The 18002-nt window shown below is 37.5% G+C and overlaps 1 protein-coding gene across 1 annotated transcript in view; it reads right to left on the reverse strand.

Moving 5' to 3' along the window:
* TLL1 (tolloid like 1) overlaps positions 1-18002 on the reverse strand; it is a 242887-nt gene that overhangs the window by 185541 nt on the left and 39344 nt on the right. The gene's annotated exons all lie outside the window — the stretch shown is intronic.

The raw sequence follows: 18002 nt of genomic DNA on the forward strand, positions 1-18002 counted from the left end.
ACATCAAGCATTTATCAAGTTCCAATATGAACTATACTTCTGGATAACCAAATAACAGAAAAAGGAAGCTATCTCCCTATAAAATTATTTATATAAGTTAAAAGGAATGATGAAATATCATCACTTTGCAACTCTCAAGAAATTGCTAACCTAATATTTAAGTACGAACCACCACTTATATAAAAAAAAGTTAAAATTAGACAGTATATGTGTGCCTATATAAGAACACAGCACCACCCAAAACATTAACTCTCTGGTCTGATTATACAGTATCTCTGGATCAAAGTGCCAACTACAGGAAATATAGAAGGCTGAGGAATAAGCTGACATCACTACAAGTATCCAAATCAGCAAAATCTATTATGATAAACCATTACCAGTTACAGGGAACACATTCTTCTTCAGATAGATTATAAGGAATGCAGAAGATGAAAAGGGAATCTAGATTAGAATGATACTTAAAAGATAGCACGTTTTAAAATGGCTCTTACTAAACTATAGTGTCTAGGAATGTACTTTTAGTTGATAAATAGAGAAAAGTAGTTATTACAAAAATAAGGATAATGGTTATACTTGGAGAATGGGAAGGCTTTGATGGGGGGGGGGCACATGGATAGTTTCTGAGGCCTGCAGAAATACTCTACTTCATGATTTGGGAAGTAGTTCCAAGGGTATTCACCTTTTAATTCACTAAGCTATATGTTTGCTTTGTCTGGTTTCCTACATCTGAGTTTTATGTTATAATATTAAGGTCTAAAAAGGTTAAACATAAATTATGTGCATTAATTTACTACTACATTAAATTTATATACTGTTAAAGCAAAGAGATTGATGCCAGACAGGTAATATTTACTCTTTCAGGGTAACTTCTAATACATAACTCAGTGTGCTCCTAAAGTAACAAAGCATTAACTGTTATTTATTTCTGACAAGATTTTCTGTCTCGGAGGTATCTCTAACATGATCTATTTACTGAAGCTTATTAACTTGAAAAGATATGGGTGTTGACCTCAGACTGGCCTTAAATTTAATGCCAACTCGCTTCTTTTGAGGTTTTCAACTTAGCCATTCTGATTTTCAGTTTCCACATCTGCAAAATGGAAAGAGCTACCGGATATTATTGCTTACAAAAGTGGAAATATTTTATATAAAATGCCAAGACACAGGACAGACACTCAAGAAATATTACCAACTTATTTGGCTATAGAAATTCTCTTTATAATTCCAATATATACCTCAACAAAGAGACAAACTCCAAAGCACCAACTTCCTAGCAGTAGGCTGTAACAGAGGAAATGCCAATCTTTGGTTCAGGTCAATTAATCTTAACAGTTTTACTCTATTTTCCATTATGGACTTAATGAATATTTTCAATCAGTAAGAAATATTGCCACTTATCTTTTTATTATGGTATCTTGTGACCATTGTGACAAACATGTTAAAATACACTTGGTTCCTAGGGAGCACTAACAACAAAATGAAGTCCCCAGGTGAGGGGAGGAATCTATTGAAATGAAATCAACCAAAGTGTTAAAGAAACCACATGGTCCTCATTACCTTTAGCCTTTGCTTTTCAAGAGAGCCTCTTCCTCATTGCCTGCATCACACTGGGACATTTTCCTAAAGCTAAATGTGAGGTCTTTGTGTCTGATTTATGGGCACCACTTTTCCACAATTTTCAAAAGGCATCTGAATCACTACTTGATGCTGAGACTTCATTCTCCAACTTCCAGTAGCCAGGAGAAATGCAGTCAGTTTAAGTCACCTATCAGAGGATGCAGAAATATATTTGAAAACATCATTGTATTCCTATCTTTTAATTTTCCTCTTATATAGAGTGTTTCCCAGCAGGCATTCTGCAGTTAAAAAGAGAGGATAAATGCTACCATGAGAAGAAGATGGATGGGACCTACGGGATTTTCCAGCAAAACAGAAAGAAGTAAAGGAAGCTTATGGTCATTTGAAGAATGAGAGGGGCTGCAGGGGTGTGGTCAGTGTCTGGGCTCTGACTGCACATGCTGAAATAGCAAAGTGAACAGGGCAAAGTTGCAGCTCAGATGTACTGAAAGGTGGGATGGAGGGAGCATATGGCCATTTGGGAGGAAGTGTCCATCAAGAGGACCTTCTCCCACATAGTGCCACCATGTGAGGACAAAGTGCCAGCGCTACTGTTCCAGGTGGAGAGTCATCCAAGTTCACACTCCCAATTCCACCTCAATTCCCCTGAGACAGGGAAGGCATTTGGAGTACTTCTCCATGCCCTGCAAGGAATATCTAGAAAGTAGCTGTTAGAGCCGAGTAAGATTCCCAAAGGAGTGACTGCAACAGAGTCAAAGTGGCTGTGGAACTAAATGCTGCAGGACAGACTGCCAGGATGGAACGGACTGCAAACTTTGAGATTTGCAACAAGCACCATTCATGGGGTCTGCCGTGCAGGATCACAAGGCCACCCTTCCTGACTTACACAATGAACATCAGCCACAGATCTAACAGCGGCACAAGATTAGCACTGACACCCCCAGCTGGGGAGAGCGAGAATCCAGGGACAACATGAGTACCTGAGGCTTCCTCTCCCCAAAGATCATAATGTCATCAAACAACACCTTCCCTTCGTGCATCTGGAAAACATCTCAGGGAATATATGGTGGAGAGACTGAATAAACAGAAAGTGAATTTACTGAAATTATGCAAAATGAGACTGAGATCACTTTACTTGCTTCTTTAAAAGAAGTAGGAGGAAATCTGAAGTTTATGCATCAGAATATCACATTAAAAGCAGTACTAACTCCTAGTTCCAGTCTATTTCTAGTCCCATGGCTAAATTCTAACAGACTAAAGCATGCTTATTGTACACACTGATGGGCATTACCAATCCAGAAAGTTTACAAACTTTCCTTATTTATTAACAAGACCTTTGGTCTTGACATAAACAGTTACACACATAGAACTTTCTAACAATGGTGTTTGGTACGGTCTGCCCCACAATCCACTTACCAGAAACTTGATCCCCAGTGCCACAGTGTTAAGAGGTGAGACCTAGCAGAAAGTGATTGAGTCATGTGGGTGAAGCCCTTGTGAATAGGTTAATGTCATTAATAAGGGAATAGGCTCGTCATTGCAAGAGCAGGTTGTTAATGGAAGTCCGCCCCTCATGCTTTCCCTCTGCCTGTGTGCCTCCTTCTGTTTTCTACCCTTCTGCCGTGGGATAACTCTCACCAGATACAGGCCCCATACTCTTGGACTTCCCAGCCTTTATAACTGTGAGAAATGCATTTTTTAGAATATATTCAGTCTGCGCTATTCTATTACAGCAGCAAAAAAAATTATTAAGAGCGTTAACCAGGGATGAAAAATAAATTCTGTTAGCCATATTCAATTTCTATGCACAAAAAAAATATTTTAAAAATCAACTGCAGTCTTCTGGAAGTTATGGCAGTATGAGGAAAAGGTTAAATAACACATTTAGAGTTAAAAGCCCATGACAACATGCCAGATAACAGAAGCAGTAGTGCTCTAGTTGCAAAAAAGAGAGGTGAGGAATTTTCATAAGTATAGACTGTCTAACTAGGGGAATTGATTGTGAAGGACTTTGGTGGCATTTCTTTGCATCTGTGCTCACCAGAAAGAGACCATGAGAGAAGGAAAGTAAGAAAGCAACCCTCCTAGGGGGATGGTTACACCACAATCTCTTCTCTTCTACTTGTCCTTTGGGGATTTGCAATGCGTGCGCGTGCGCACGCGCGCACACACACACACACACACACACCAAGTATGTCTTTGACATTGCCAGGTCCAGGATTCAAACTGTGCAACTGGCCATGTGGGATACAGGTGCCTTAACCACCACGCCACTGGCTGGCCCTCTGGTGGCATTTTTTGCCTTTGCCTCTGATTTCCATCATATCCCTTGTGCTTCCCCAAGATAAATTTCAGGGTGGGGGAAGAAAACATGCAACATACTGGGCTGCAAATACTCTTTACCACCTACTCCCACAGGTCCAGTCATTGCCTGGCTTTCACGCAAAGAGCAGCCACACTGGTTCTTCTACTCACAGCCAAACTTTCTCAGTCACTATTTCTTACCTGACATTCTTACTTACCCAAACACAGCTTTTATTTGACTACTAAATGTCATACAGGTCTGCTTATCGACTATCCAGCCAGCTAAAAGTCATACAGGTCTGCTTATCGACTATCCAGCCAGCTCTCTGCTAAGAATGTGTCCTTGTCTCAGGCCACTTCCTCTTTCTGTAAGTGTAGTATCTCAGAATCAACTGCTGAATGGCGGATTATCCTGTACACAGTGTGAAATCATCCATTGCAATCTCCAGTCAGATGACTTTTTTGACTTAAAGGAGGAGAAAAGTAACCCCCCAAAAAATCTAACTAAAGGAAAGGTTAAATGCGGCCAAATGATGGTGTAGTGGTAGTGCAACCAGATTCACATGGGAAGGTCAAGAGTTCACATCCTAAGATCTGCCTCTACCTGTTGGGCATATTCACATGGCCCATGATGTGGGCTGGCTGAAACTGAAAGTGGATTGTGCTGCGAGGACACTTTGGGGATTGTTTCTCTCTCTCTCAATAAATAAAATAAACTTTAAATAAATAAATATTAATTAAAAATTAGGTTTGAAGATGCTAAGGAAAATTAAATTGAGTTCAGAACTGAAAACTATCAAAATCACGATTCAACGTAATCTCCTACAGTATTAGAACTGTTCTCCATCACCCTTAATACTTTAGTCATGAAATATAGTCCATGCCTTGGCTTCATGATCTCAAACGTAACTACTCATTTCTAAGAATTAAACCCACAAAACAAATTTTAATGATATTTTATTCATTGTTTTCTGACAAATTAAATTCAGTTGTATTTGCAACAAGAAAAGTCATCTATAAAACAGGAATAATAATTCAACTTCAAACAGTTGCTAGGGAAAGCAATATAATGGTACTAATAGTGTTTGACTCCTGGTAAGCATTTTATAAGCATTTGTTATTTTTATTTACTCATTTATTTAATATAACTGATAAAATATGATTCACGGTGGCTTTACAGACACTATACAGTAGTATTACGTGCATGTGTTTATCTCTAGCACAGCAATAGGTCACAAGAAACATTTCTTCTTGTATATAATTTTAATAATTGCATTTTAGAGGAAGATATCGATTACTATAAAGCAAATAAGATGAAAATAAAGTACTGGGATAAACAGTTTTTAAAAAAAAGGAGCTCATTTTTCCAGGTGAATAATGACTGAGAAAAATTATCTAAATTTCAGAAATTACTTTTTGTTTGAAAAGACATTAATACAGGGGTTAGTAAACTTTTGTGGCAAAAAGCCAGATAGTAACTATTTTATTTTAGCCTTTGTGAGCCGTAAATTCTGTTGCCATGTACAGAGGAAAACAGGCACAGGCTACATTAATGAATGTATGGAGCTGTGTCTCAGGAAAACTCTCTACTCCTGCTCTGAAGCACTCAGTAAATCATTATTCATTTAAAAATCAGACTATCAGAGATAATAAAAGAATATGTTTATCACCTGTTGCATAATGAACTATCAAAGAATTCAAAATGTTTTGCGAATATATTCTCCCATTCTGAGGGTTGTCTTAATTCTCATGTACCATACTTAATATTGCTAATCTATTCTTTATTGTAGTTGTTTGATCATTTCTTCCATGAGCAAGAATGAGAGAGAGGTACACCCAATAGGGTTTTGATGCCACAATTAACCGTAGCCTCAGCCACCCCCAGGTCATGAGCATATGCACCGAGCTTGTTCAGGGAGGACTCCCTGATTCAAACCTGGAACCCTCCCCCATGGGTTAGTCTCACAGAGTGTTGTTGCATTATCACTGCATCACTGTCTGGCCCCCATTACTTCTTCAGTGTAGTCTCCCTACTGCTATCACCGTTGATCTCTACATACTAATGGGGACTGTGTTGTCCTCGAATGCATTAATTTATACCTCCCTGCCTTCCCACCAAGCCGATAAAGCCAGCCGAACTTCAGAGATTTCTGGGAGAATGCACTCAAGCCTTAATTTCTGAACATTCCTCCTTAATTCAATACAGATTAAAGAGTACTGGCTTAATTTAGTGGCCAAATTAGTAAAGCTGCACTGACTCAACTCCAGCCAAGTCTGCTCTTTTCTGGGATATTTATTAGGTTAAGTATGATTGTGACAAATTCATAATACATCATTATGAATTCTACTCTCTGTTGGAGGGAGAAAAAGAAGTTGCCAAATCTCAAACTACTTAGAACTTAATCACAGAATCAGAGAATGAACTGCTATCAAGGAAAAAAAGATAATTCTGTGCATTTATAGAACCTTTTTCTTCTCACATACTCTGTAGAAATTACTTCAAAAGCCCTGAGTAATGAATAGCAGGTATTATTAGATTTATTTCTAGAAAGAGAAGTTCCAACATTAAGAAATAATGTGTCATAGAAAGTCAGTTGCATGGCTGGAAATAGAAGACAGATTTCCAGAACTTTTGTCAAGTTAGTCTGATACCTGCAATAAACTTCTTTTAATATCTGAATATTTTCAAAGGAAAGCAACAGAAAGAATTATTCCACTTGAACTTTCTTCTCCTGAAAAAAGTCAGATCTGTTGAGGAAAAACTTGTGAATAATTATCTTTTCTGAGAGGTTTCTGCCTTAGGACGCATGCGCTCACCCAAGAGAGACAGAGTCAGTGAGGCAAAGTAAGAAATCACCTCCCAGAGGGGATGGCCATGCCGGAATCCCTTCTCCTCCATTCTTCTCCCACGATTATGAGCACGCACGCATGCACACAAGCCTGGCATGTTTTTGAAGTCATCGAGTCTGGGAATTGAACCGTATTTAGCCATGTGGGAGTCCGCGTAACTGCTAAGACCACTATACCATCTGCTGCCCCCTAATTATCTACTTATTGAAAGACAATAGAAAGATGAACTTCCTTCAAAATACTGTTTCTTCACGTGACTTACTCTGTGGGAAGCTGACTTTTTCAGCTACAAAAGAAAACTGTGTGTGATGGTGGCTGAGGCCACTGTGAGAACTTTACTTTCAGCCTCTGGAGCAGTATTTGATCACCCAAAGTCACAACTCAGTGTTGCCTGTTGTCACCTGCTATTATTTGTGCCATCAGATCTTCTGCTTCTTTTAGAAGGGCTAAATCATACAGAGCTATACTTGGTTCACCTGAGTGTTTGAATTAAATCAACAATTTCAGTTATCCAAATCTACTGCCCCAAATGTGTTATTAAAATTCAAAATTACTTCAAGGGAACTTTATGGAGAAAAATATCAAGCACTTTATCTTAAAATTGGATGTGTTTCTGACTTCTACAAGTCCTAATATTAACACCGATATGGCATATCAGACACAAGTTAAGACAAGAACAGTAGGAGAGACAGAGCCTGAGGAATCTCCAGACTGTAACTGAGGCTGTCTGAGCTTGCAGTGCATTCAGTGGATATCAGGAAATGGCTAACGTGAAAAAGCAAGAGCAGTAATACTTATTTTTCATGGCATTAAAGTGCTTTTGGAGGGCCAGCTTCAAGGAACAATGATAATGCACTGCTCAAGTGAGCTAGATCCCGCATGATGATCATGGTTTGAAACCCTGGCCTGGTTGGCCTGAAACACTCTAGACATGAGTACAAGTGCCCAAGAGCCAACGGGCTGGAGGAATGTGGGAAGGTGATTCTGGTGTGACCAGACCTGTGGAGGGTGCTTCCCTTACCCCTCTTACTATCACTCTATTATGAATAAAAGAAAAAAAAAGCTTCAGAAAATTTCAATATTCTAAGGCAACACAAGAATGGTATTTTATTCAGTGATCTTTGTGTCCAAGACATAATGAAACTTCAATTTTTCCAACAAATCGGGGCATTTGTAATTCTAAGCTTTTGCCTATGCCATTCCTTTTGCTCGAAATGCCCTTCATCCTTTCCTTCTGACAAATCCCTCCTCTCCTTTAATATCCAAGTCTGAATGCATCCTTTTTTTTTTTTTGAGGATTTACCCAACTCATCAGACATAGGCCCTCCTCTCCTATTCTACTACAGTACTTTGATCACACTGTTTATTAGAATTCTGATCACTGTGTATAGTCACTTTGATTTGTACACCTACCTCCCCATACAAAGCTCAGATCTCCTCATTGGGAAATAAGAAGCTAAATCTTCTCTTGTCTCACCCTCAGCAGAGAGCATCTGGTTTGTCACTTTAGGTGCTCAACGATTTTACCAAGTTGTATTATTCATTGGGCTAGAAGAAACCTTACATTTTATTTCATTCTAATTTTTAGAGATACATGAAAGTGTAAGAGATATGCCCAATGCACGTCTCTTGAATTTCTTTCTACTCTGCAATACTATACGTGACAAATGACTCTGAAAAGATTGCACTGAGCACAAAACAGAGAGCCATGTACTCATCTCCATAGCAAATGACACACACCAACTAAAGAGAAATAGAGAGAAGGAAAAGGAAAGAATAAAAGAGAGAAGGAAGAAGCCCAACTGGAAACAGTTACAATGAGTCATGACACATTTTTGCATAAAAAAATACCAGAATATCGTGACCAATGACCCAATAGATCTGTCTCTGAAGCCCAGAACTTAATATTTTGAACTGGAAAATTCTTCATCACAGGGGGCTTTCCTGTGCATGAAAAGCTATTTAGCACCATCTCTGCCCTCTACTCACGAGATGCCAGAAGCAACCCACTGTTCCCCCAACTGTGATAACCATAATATGTCTCCAGATATTGCTATATGTCCCCTTGGGGTACAATTGCTCCTGGTTGAGAATGATGTCCCAGGTGAACAATCTTAGAGGAGGTAATCTTCTACAGTACTTCAAGCAAAGTACCAATCAATTAGCATGTATAGTACACTGGCTTCAAACCAATACTCCCATATTAAGCACAGAAGCCAGAACCTGAAATGCTTAATCCTCTTACATTTTTATTAATCTGTTTTATTAAAAACAATGATGCTGTCACTTGTTCTATGGCTGCTAATGCAACAGCTAGAAGGAAAAAAAAAAAAAAAGCTAAAACTTCCAGTTTTGAAGTAAATTAAATACACTTAAATCCTAGGGATAATCTTACTAATTTTAACTTTAGTTTTACTGTATACTTGCTTAAAGTTCCTTCCTAAGTATCAAATATCTGAGATTCTCAGATTTGCTATTACTATGTAACACAGTCTAAGGAAATAAAAGAATAAATGAATATTCTTCATTTTATTGTAGTATGTATCTCTCAAAAGTCAAGTTTTCTTTCATGCATACAAAGGTTTCTAGTTAATTTTTTTTTTTTTGAGATTTATGCTATAGGGCGCATGCACTCGCCAGAAAGACAAAAAGAGACAAAAAGACAGAGAGTGAGAAATCACTCCTTGGGAGAATGGCCACACTGCAATCCCTTCTCCATTCTCCTCTTGGGATCTTGGGCACGCAAGCCTCCATGCCCAGCGTGAATTTTAAGGTGCCAAGTCCAGGACTCAAGCCACTGTCAACTATGTGGAAGTCTAGCAATGTAACCATTACACCTTCTGCTGGCTACTCTAATTCATTTTTTAATAAAGTTTATTTATTTATGTTTAAGAGAGATATTTGCTATAGGACGTGTGAGCTCAACAGAGAGACAGACAGAAAGTGAGAAATCACCCCCCAGGGGGATGGCCACATCACAATCCCTTCTCTTGCATTCTCCTCTCAGGATTTTTGGCAAGCATGCACACACACCTGGTGTGAGTTTTAAGCCACCTGGTCTGGGACTCGAACCACCGTTGACTACATGGGAATCCAGCAAGGTAACCATTATGCCATCGGTTGGTCCCAAATGTATTTATTCTTGAAAGAGAGAGAGAGAAAGAAGCTCCCTCAACAGGGCCTCGTGCTATGATCCTCTTTCTAGCCATCCAGAAATTATGGTCACATGTGCCTAATATTTACAGATAAATGGGGAGAATTGAAATGAACCCCAAATCATCCATATGGATCCAACATCATCTAAGCAGCACATTATTGCTGCACCACTTACTCAGTCCTAATACTTTTATATATGTCTATGTTTTAGGAATTTGAGACTTAATTCTTGAAGTTACCTCTAGCATACAGAATTCTGTTCTAGTTTCTAAATATGTAGGGTGACATCACAATCCATTTCAAAGTGGTATAATAACAAACAGTGAACAGTCAATGCCAGAACTGTTTCTTTTTATTTCTATTTATTTATTTATTTATTTATTTATTTTAACCATGAATTGAATTTTCCCATAAGAGGAGTTTTATTGATTAAAACTGTAATCAAATGAGGCAAACATTCACCTCAAGATTTTATTGTCTTCATAATAAAACGAGATGAATCTTAGAACTAGATCACAAGAAGCTCTCATTGGTTTAAAAAAAAAAAAGTAATATAAACCTAGTATGTTCCAATCATCTAGTGCAATCCAAACCTGATCATGATGGTTTGTAAAGTTCAAAACTGCCATCTCTTAACAGCATAAGCAGTGAGAGTCTCTTATTCCAAAGTTAATGAAATGGGAGTGAGCCAGTAAAGCTAGCTGGCTAGGAGTCCTTGGAGTTTGGCTTCTAGCTCCTGGCTTTGGTATGGCACCAGTGGGTGGGAGCTGTTCACTCTGGCTTAAATATCAATGTGGACATGGCACTGACGCCAACTGCAGTGTCCAGAACAAGAGCAAGGCTCCATGAAACTCAGGTGATTTCATCACTAGATGGTGTCAATTAGACTGCAGATACGCAACGTGGGACTCCTCCCTCCACCTTCTGCTTTGTAAGCCAGAGTAGCCTCCCATCTCCTATGCTGTTGGTGCATTTGTGGTCTTCTCCCCAAAAGATGAGAACTTTAACCAGAGGATGAAAACAAGTTCAAATCATGTTAGCTTCAAATCATAATTTTCATGGAAGTTTTAATAGTCAGTCATGTTTTTAAATGCATTTTAAAGCAAAATCACAATTATAAGTATGAAGTTTTTAACCAAAAATTTTTCCCATCCTGCTTGGTACCTCCTCAGTATGGTCTTAAAACATTAATTCATGTCTTTTTGTTATTTTAATGATTTATTTTTTTAAAAAGACAGAAAGATCGATTGACAGGCGTATGTGTATTTCGTATCTTAATACCAAGGCTGGCAAAATCATATTTACTGCCACCAACTCTGTGACCTACAATAGTATACAAAATTTTAATTTTTCACTTTAATTATATTCTTTTCATACCTCAAACTTCATAAATAACATAGAAACAATTATTCTATTCCATGTTTACTTTTCTAATGATTAGAGTATTACTATGTTTCAAACTTGGAAAATCTGACAGATAAAATGTTGATAATCTCCTAATTCCAAAAGTCAGCAATTTCTGATTATTGATTAAGACAAATAAATGGATTTCATTTTATTTTAGAGACTGGATTTATAAAGTATGATTATTTTAAGGGAAAATTTCACATTTTCCCAGGGGCTACTGCATATGATTATACTATTGATTCCTGTGCAAAAAGTTCCTGGCAAATTGGAGGTCTAAGCCCAGACCAATCACAGAGTCAAGCCTAGCCCAAAAGGAAAAGTGCCTTGTTACTCTTTGGCTCAGAAGGGGCACTTTTTTGTAACTTATCCAGAGACAAATATGAGCTAACTAATGATACCCCTACCTGAGTGACAGAGACACACACTCCAGAAACTCAATAATCACTCAGATGTAAAATCCAGGCAAAGGAAGGAATCTCAAGCAACCAGAGGCCAATCCTCTCAAATCCTTTACTGGCTACCAGGTCTTAATCCTCAGAGAAGAGTATCTAAATACCATGTTCCAACTTTTCCAGTGTTTATATACATGGAAATTCTGAAAACCACAAAACTCACCAAGAGCCCAAAGTACTATACATTCTGCTTTTAACTTTTATATTCTTATCAAGACCATCCTCTCTTTGCAGCACAGAAAATAGGAGAATTCAATGTGGCACATGTATCTCCTTTGAATTCCTATTACTTATGATTGATATGTTTGAGAGGAAATATACCTCACATATTATATTGTCTCATTAACACTTATACATCTAAAGAAATTATTCTAGAGGCCAGAAGATGGCACAGTGGTTAAGGTTCTGGACTCCCACAGAGCCAACTGCAGTTCAAGTCCTGGACCCAACAGCCTGAAAATCACGCCTGGTATGGGTACAGCATGCCCAAAATCTCAAAAAGAGAATGGAGAAGGAATTGCAGTGTGACCATCCCTCTGGGCAAGGGAAGGAGTGGGGGTGGGGGGAGGTATCTCACTTTCCCTCTCTCTGTCTCTCTAGAATAAAATTTTAAAAAAGAAAAAAAGAAAAGAAAAAGAAGTAGAGACATGGGAAGAAAGGCAAAGAGAGAAAAAAGTTGATTATAATAAAAGATGATTCTACTAAAGAAACAAAAGAAAGAGAACACTGAAGAAAGAGCAGCCCCCATTGTCTGCCTTCAGGGAATTACAGTATGATAAACAATGTTCACTCAACAATTGAGTTTTCTAAATCACTCTTTCAACTGCAGTTTTCAAAAACAAACAATAACAAAGAATCACAGCAAGCATTCGATGCTAATAAGTGTAAATAGTTTCCCAACAGATACTCCTCTTAAGTTCTATGTTTAAATTGTGAATGCCAAGGTAAATGAGTTCCTTTCCTGCTCTTACCCATTCACTTTTGGCTTTTGCTCCTTTTCTGTGTTCTTGGCATAAGCCGATTGATGTGAACTGTTTCCCTGGGTTCCAGAGCCCCAGTGAGCTTTTATGAAACCAGCGCTCTCCAGCTATAGAAATCCAGCAGAATGAGTTTTCTTTGTGCTTCTCTCCCATCTAACAGCCTCACTTTCAACCTCAGAATTCACTTGTGACTGGTATCTTCTATGCAAGTCAAGTTTCTATGTGTTTCTTCTCAAACTCTGTGTACTTTCTTTTATTTATTTATTATTTCTTAGGTTTTTGTTTTGTTTCGTTTTTTGTTTTTTTGTCAGAGGCCACATGTGCTCACCAGAGACTTTCTTTTATACATAATTACTTTTCTGTTTCTGCTCTTCTCTGAGTTATTTTATTCAAAACACGTGGTGGTGTAGTTCACTTTTTTTTTAAATTGTAAATGAGATGATAGGTACACGTTTCAAACCACAGAGCAGTCTCAGCTGAAGTGTGACTGTACACACCTGTCAACACTAGCTGTGTTTTTTATCACTCCCTGGGGACAAAGGCTGCTCTCCTTCCTCTGGTCCAGCAGCTTAGAACTTCACCTTAACTATAAAACATCAAGGAAAAGATGTAAAAAAAAAAAAAAAAACCCTACATACAAAACTTGCCAGATATCCAAGTGGCACAACACTGAAAAAAAAGGGTCCCTACAGTCTAAAACTTAAGGTCAGGAGAGGAACCAGAAAGTCCCACAAACCTCAGGAAGTCAAGAAGGGTGGAGAGACGCAGCAGAGAAAAAGAGAATAGGGAGACATTAGAGAGAGGAGAGAGGGGGAAAAAGACCCAACAAAGACAATTTGATTCTAGGATATGCCAAGGAAAATAAAGCTGGCTTTCACAAATTGCTTAATGTTGTCATGCCACACATTTTAGATACATATATGGTCTCTTGCTTTTTAAAAATGAAACTTGTATCAAGAAAACCATTCCGAAAGTCATTGGATAAAATATCCTGACGAACATAAATGTTTTGTTCTCAGCATTGTGTCCAAAAGCTTAACAAACTTTACGCAGCTTGTTATAGGTAACAACATATTTTAACATATGTAAGCTCATTTGGTTCCCACAACAGTCCAGGAGGTTAGGCAAGAGAGGCCGAGAGAAAATAAATGACGCTCTGTTAAACAGGGAAATACGACCTGAAAGGATTCCTAGAGCTTTGTGCTGTATGATCCATGCTCTTTCCAGTAATCACTATTTTAATGTGTGTTACAGGATAGATTCAATTAAGGAAAATGGTCATATGTAAAACATTAATTTGTGTGATACTAGTTGTCCAATGTATTTATCTAAGTTAGATCCAAGCCATTCAGTAGAAAAACAGAAGCTAATATGAATTTCTTCTTACTGTAGAACTTTTCCCCTCTACAAGAGGGGTCTTCAAGAAGTCACAGAAAAGATTTACTATGAAAAAAAAGAAATGCATGGATTTCACATTTTTTGGCACCAAAATAAGTTTATATATGTAAACTTGTAGATTCCAACTATACAAGTAATTGTTATAAGATCTTAAGGCACTGTTACCTTTTATATCTGCATATATATATATATATATATATACAGATATAAAACTACAGGAGAGAGTCTTGCTGTAGGGCATGCATGCTTGGTAGAGAGAAAGGAGAGACAGAAAGTGAGAAATCACCTCCAGGGGGGATGGCCACACCTCAATCCTTCTCTTCCACTTTCCTCTTGGGATTCTGGGCACACATGCACATATGCTCAGCAAGAGTTTTAAGCTGCTGGGTCTGGGACTTGAACCACAGCTGACTATACGGGAGTCCAGCAACGTAACCATTACACCATCGGCTGGTCCCAGTTCACATTTTTAATTCCATATTTCCTTGAACTTCTTAAAGTCCCCTTATATAATCAAAGTATCATAATTTTACTTAAAAATTCTGGATTCCAACTATACAAGTAATCGTTATAAGATCGTAAGGCACTGTTACCTTGTAACTGATAAACAGAAAGCCGTGTGAAAAGAAATTTAGATTCTCAGCCCTTGATGAGAATAAAGCCTGATGGTATTATAACAGTTGCTATTCTTTCGTTTTCTCAGCTAAGTCTATTTTTAATGAATATTCCAACTTAATAACAGCATCACACCATAACTTCATTATTTTTGTCTTCAAGGAAAAACCCAATCCCAATCCCCTGTAATCTGTCATAAAGAAGCATTTTTTTCAACTATTTCTACTATCTATTTGTACACACATAAAGTATTTTCTCATACAGTTTACTAAACTATTTCCTTTGAGAATTCTTGCAAGACTGGGAATTCATGAAGTAACATCACGGAAAAAAATAAACTGTATTGAATGAAGAACAATGTTCTAACTGTTACAAAACTAAAACAACTCTCAGAGGTACAAAATTTTCACTTATTTCCACTTACACATTTGTGCCTGACAGACAAAGCTTGCTCAAGAAAATCTTAAAATAGACTTTCTAAGTTTTCTCCTAATTGATGCCAATTATCAAGGAAACTCCAATTCCTCAAAGTAATACTTTCTTGGAATTGAAAGATATCAGTGAATAGTTCTAAGGAAACAAACAACCACCAAAAACATGAGTCCATCCTTTCATTATGCTTTCACCAGAGACACAGTAGAATTTATTACGAAAGAAAAACTTCAAGTTTTTTATTTTAGATCAGTGGCAATATCTGGGGGTTTGACGATGACATAACATACACTGGAAATAACCACTTGTACAGCTGGCTTCATACAGACCTAAAGCACTGAAGGGATTTAACCCCCCAAATTAGGAAGTCACTTACATGGACTCTGACCTCCCATCATGAGAAGTCCAGGTGCTTCTTCTTGAACTTCAAGGGCTCGGGCAGCCCAGGCATTGCCCCAACACTGCTTAGAGCAGTGGTCAGTCTGGAAGTAAAGAAGCACAGTAGTATCCCAGAGTGAGTGCTTTAAACAAGGCCTTTAAGAGGCACTAACACTGCATCCATGTTTGGCCACATACCACTTGAGACTACTACATTATCCCACCACAGCAAGAAATGGTGAGGAAAGCCTAGGATAAACTGTATTTCTCCAACAAATATCATAAATGGGTTATAATCACATTTTCCCATACTGCCATTCATGGGGAAGGTAGCTTTTATAATATTATTATAACTGCATTTAAAAATAATGCTGAAATGCATAGAAGGTCCATTAATTTCACAATGTATCTGAACTACATTACCTATAAATAAGAACAAATTACACTAAGAGCATAAAATAAGTAAATTATTTCAAAATGAGCTTCAATGATAGAATGCATTGATTTTTGTTTATTTAACCCTCTTTTCAAAAAACTAATATATGCCCACAATGAAAAGCAATATAATGCACATATATTTTGTTATTACTAAATAAAATTGAATGGAATGGAATTAATATGCAGTACAGAAAACTTAGAGTAACCCACTATAAGTACCACTGTGTTCTCTCCTGGCCACCAGAGAACTCTACTTATGAGGCAGTTTGACCAGTTCAGTTCAGGGGTATGCCAATATCTTCACTCCAGTGCTTCAGGAAATGTAAAAAAAGTTATAATATCTCTAAGATTCCTCCACCAAAGACAAAGCTGGACAACACAATAATAGGCCTACTCCAAGGGTTTTGTATTTCCACACACACTCCTAACAGAAACCATGAACAGAAGGAAGCTAAGCAAAATATTGCGGGAAAATAGAAAACCTAACAGTTTAAAAGGAGACCAAGATTGTTTCAACTCTAAAGGCGAATAACTCTGACTTTACCAAGATCTACAGCATTTTACTGTCTACTCTCAAAATGATAAAGAAGAAAAAGGAAAAAAAAAAAGATAGATGATTACTATAATTAATATCATAGTAGACTCACCAAGGCAGGTGGGCTTTTGAAAACTAGAAATACTCAGATCCAATTCTCAGAGATTCTGACTTAACACATCTGGAGTAGGACGTAGATATTGCTATTTAAAAAAAAAAAAAAAAAAATGTCCCCCAGGGACCAGTAGATGGCGTAATGGCTATGTTACTGGACTCCCATGTAGTCGACCACAGTTCGAGTTCCAGACCCGGTGGCTTAACCTCACACCAGGCCCATATGCGTGCGTGCCCAAGATCTCGAAAGGAGAATGGAGAAGAGATCGCGGCATGGCCATCCCCCCTGAGGGGGTGACTTGTCGCTTTCTGTTTTCTGTCTCTCTGTCTCTGTCTTTCTGGTGAGCACACATGCCCTCTCAAAAAAAAAAAAAATTCCCCCTAAATAAGTTTAATATGCAGCAAGTGTCAAAAACCACAAATTTAGAATTCCAGGTTATCTCAAAACTTTCCTGTAGCCCTACAAATTCTACGATACTATAGCAAAGCTCATCTTGACATTCATACGAAATATGAAATAATAATTCTTTTTAAAAAGAATCACAAATGAACAAGGAAAGAATTACACAACTACTAACCCGTAGTAAACATAATTTTGACGTTGTCTTCTTCTTCAAATGGTATCTATCGTCCTATGTGTATATGTAGGCCATGGTGGGTAAAATCGATTTATCCAATAATTCCCAGTTAACATTTTCATTATTCTAAAATTATACCTCCGATTAACAGCAGTATTGTTATCTGCTTGATATGAGAAAGTAGCATCTTTACATTGCTAATTTTTAAAAGTTATACAAATGATCAAATTACTAATAATGCTTTGATAGTTCCACCATTCCAACATCTTGGAATTCGAGGCAGGCAACTAAAAGCAGTAATTGAGGCTAAAACCTGAGAAAGCAAAAGCAGTCTTTTAGAGGACAACAGAATTAAGGAATACATTTACACAATCTCAATAAAATGTGCTTGGTAGATGACGCATGTTTATGGGTAAAAAACCGTAAGAGTTATATCATGCATGTCTTATTAACGAGATGAAGCAAAATGCAAATCTTACAAATATTCAGAAGCACAATCCCTTGTGGAGCTAAGTATCAATTACAAATAAACAGTATAATAAATAATGTAAAATATAAACATAAAATGTTATAAATACAAGCATAACATGAAGATAGGTCATTCACTATTATCTCTAAGGTTACCACTAAGAAAAATTACACTAAACAATATGAATTAAGCACATGAACTGTAGAGTACTATTACTATTTCCATATATATATATATATATATACTTGGAGAGGTTTTTGCTATAGGGTGTGTGCACTCACCAGACAGACAGAGAAAGAGAGACAGAAAGCAAGAAAT

This window comes from Tupaia chinensis, unplaced genomic scaffold, assembly GCF_000334495.1.
Source record: "Tupaia chinensis unplaced genomic scaffold, TupChi_1.0 Scaffold000039_1, whole genome shotgun sequence".
Taxonomy (NCBI): domain Eukaryota; kingdom Metazoa; phylum Chordata; class Mammalia; order Scandentia; family Tupaiidae; genus Tupaia; species Tupaia belangeri.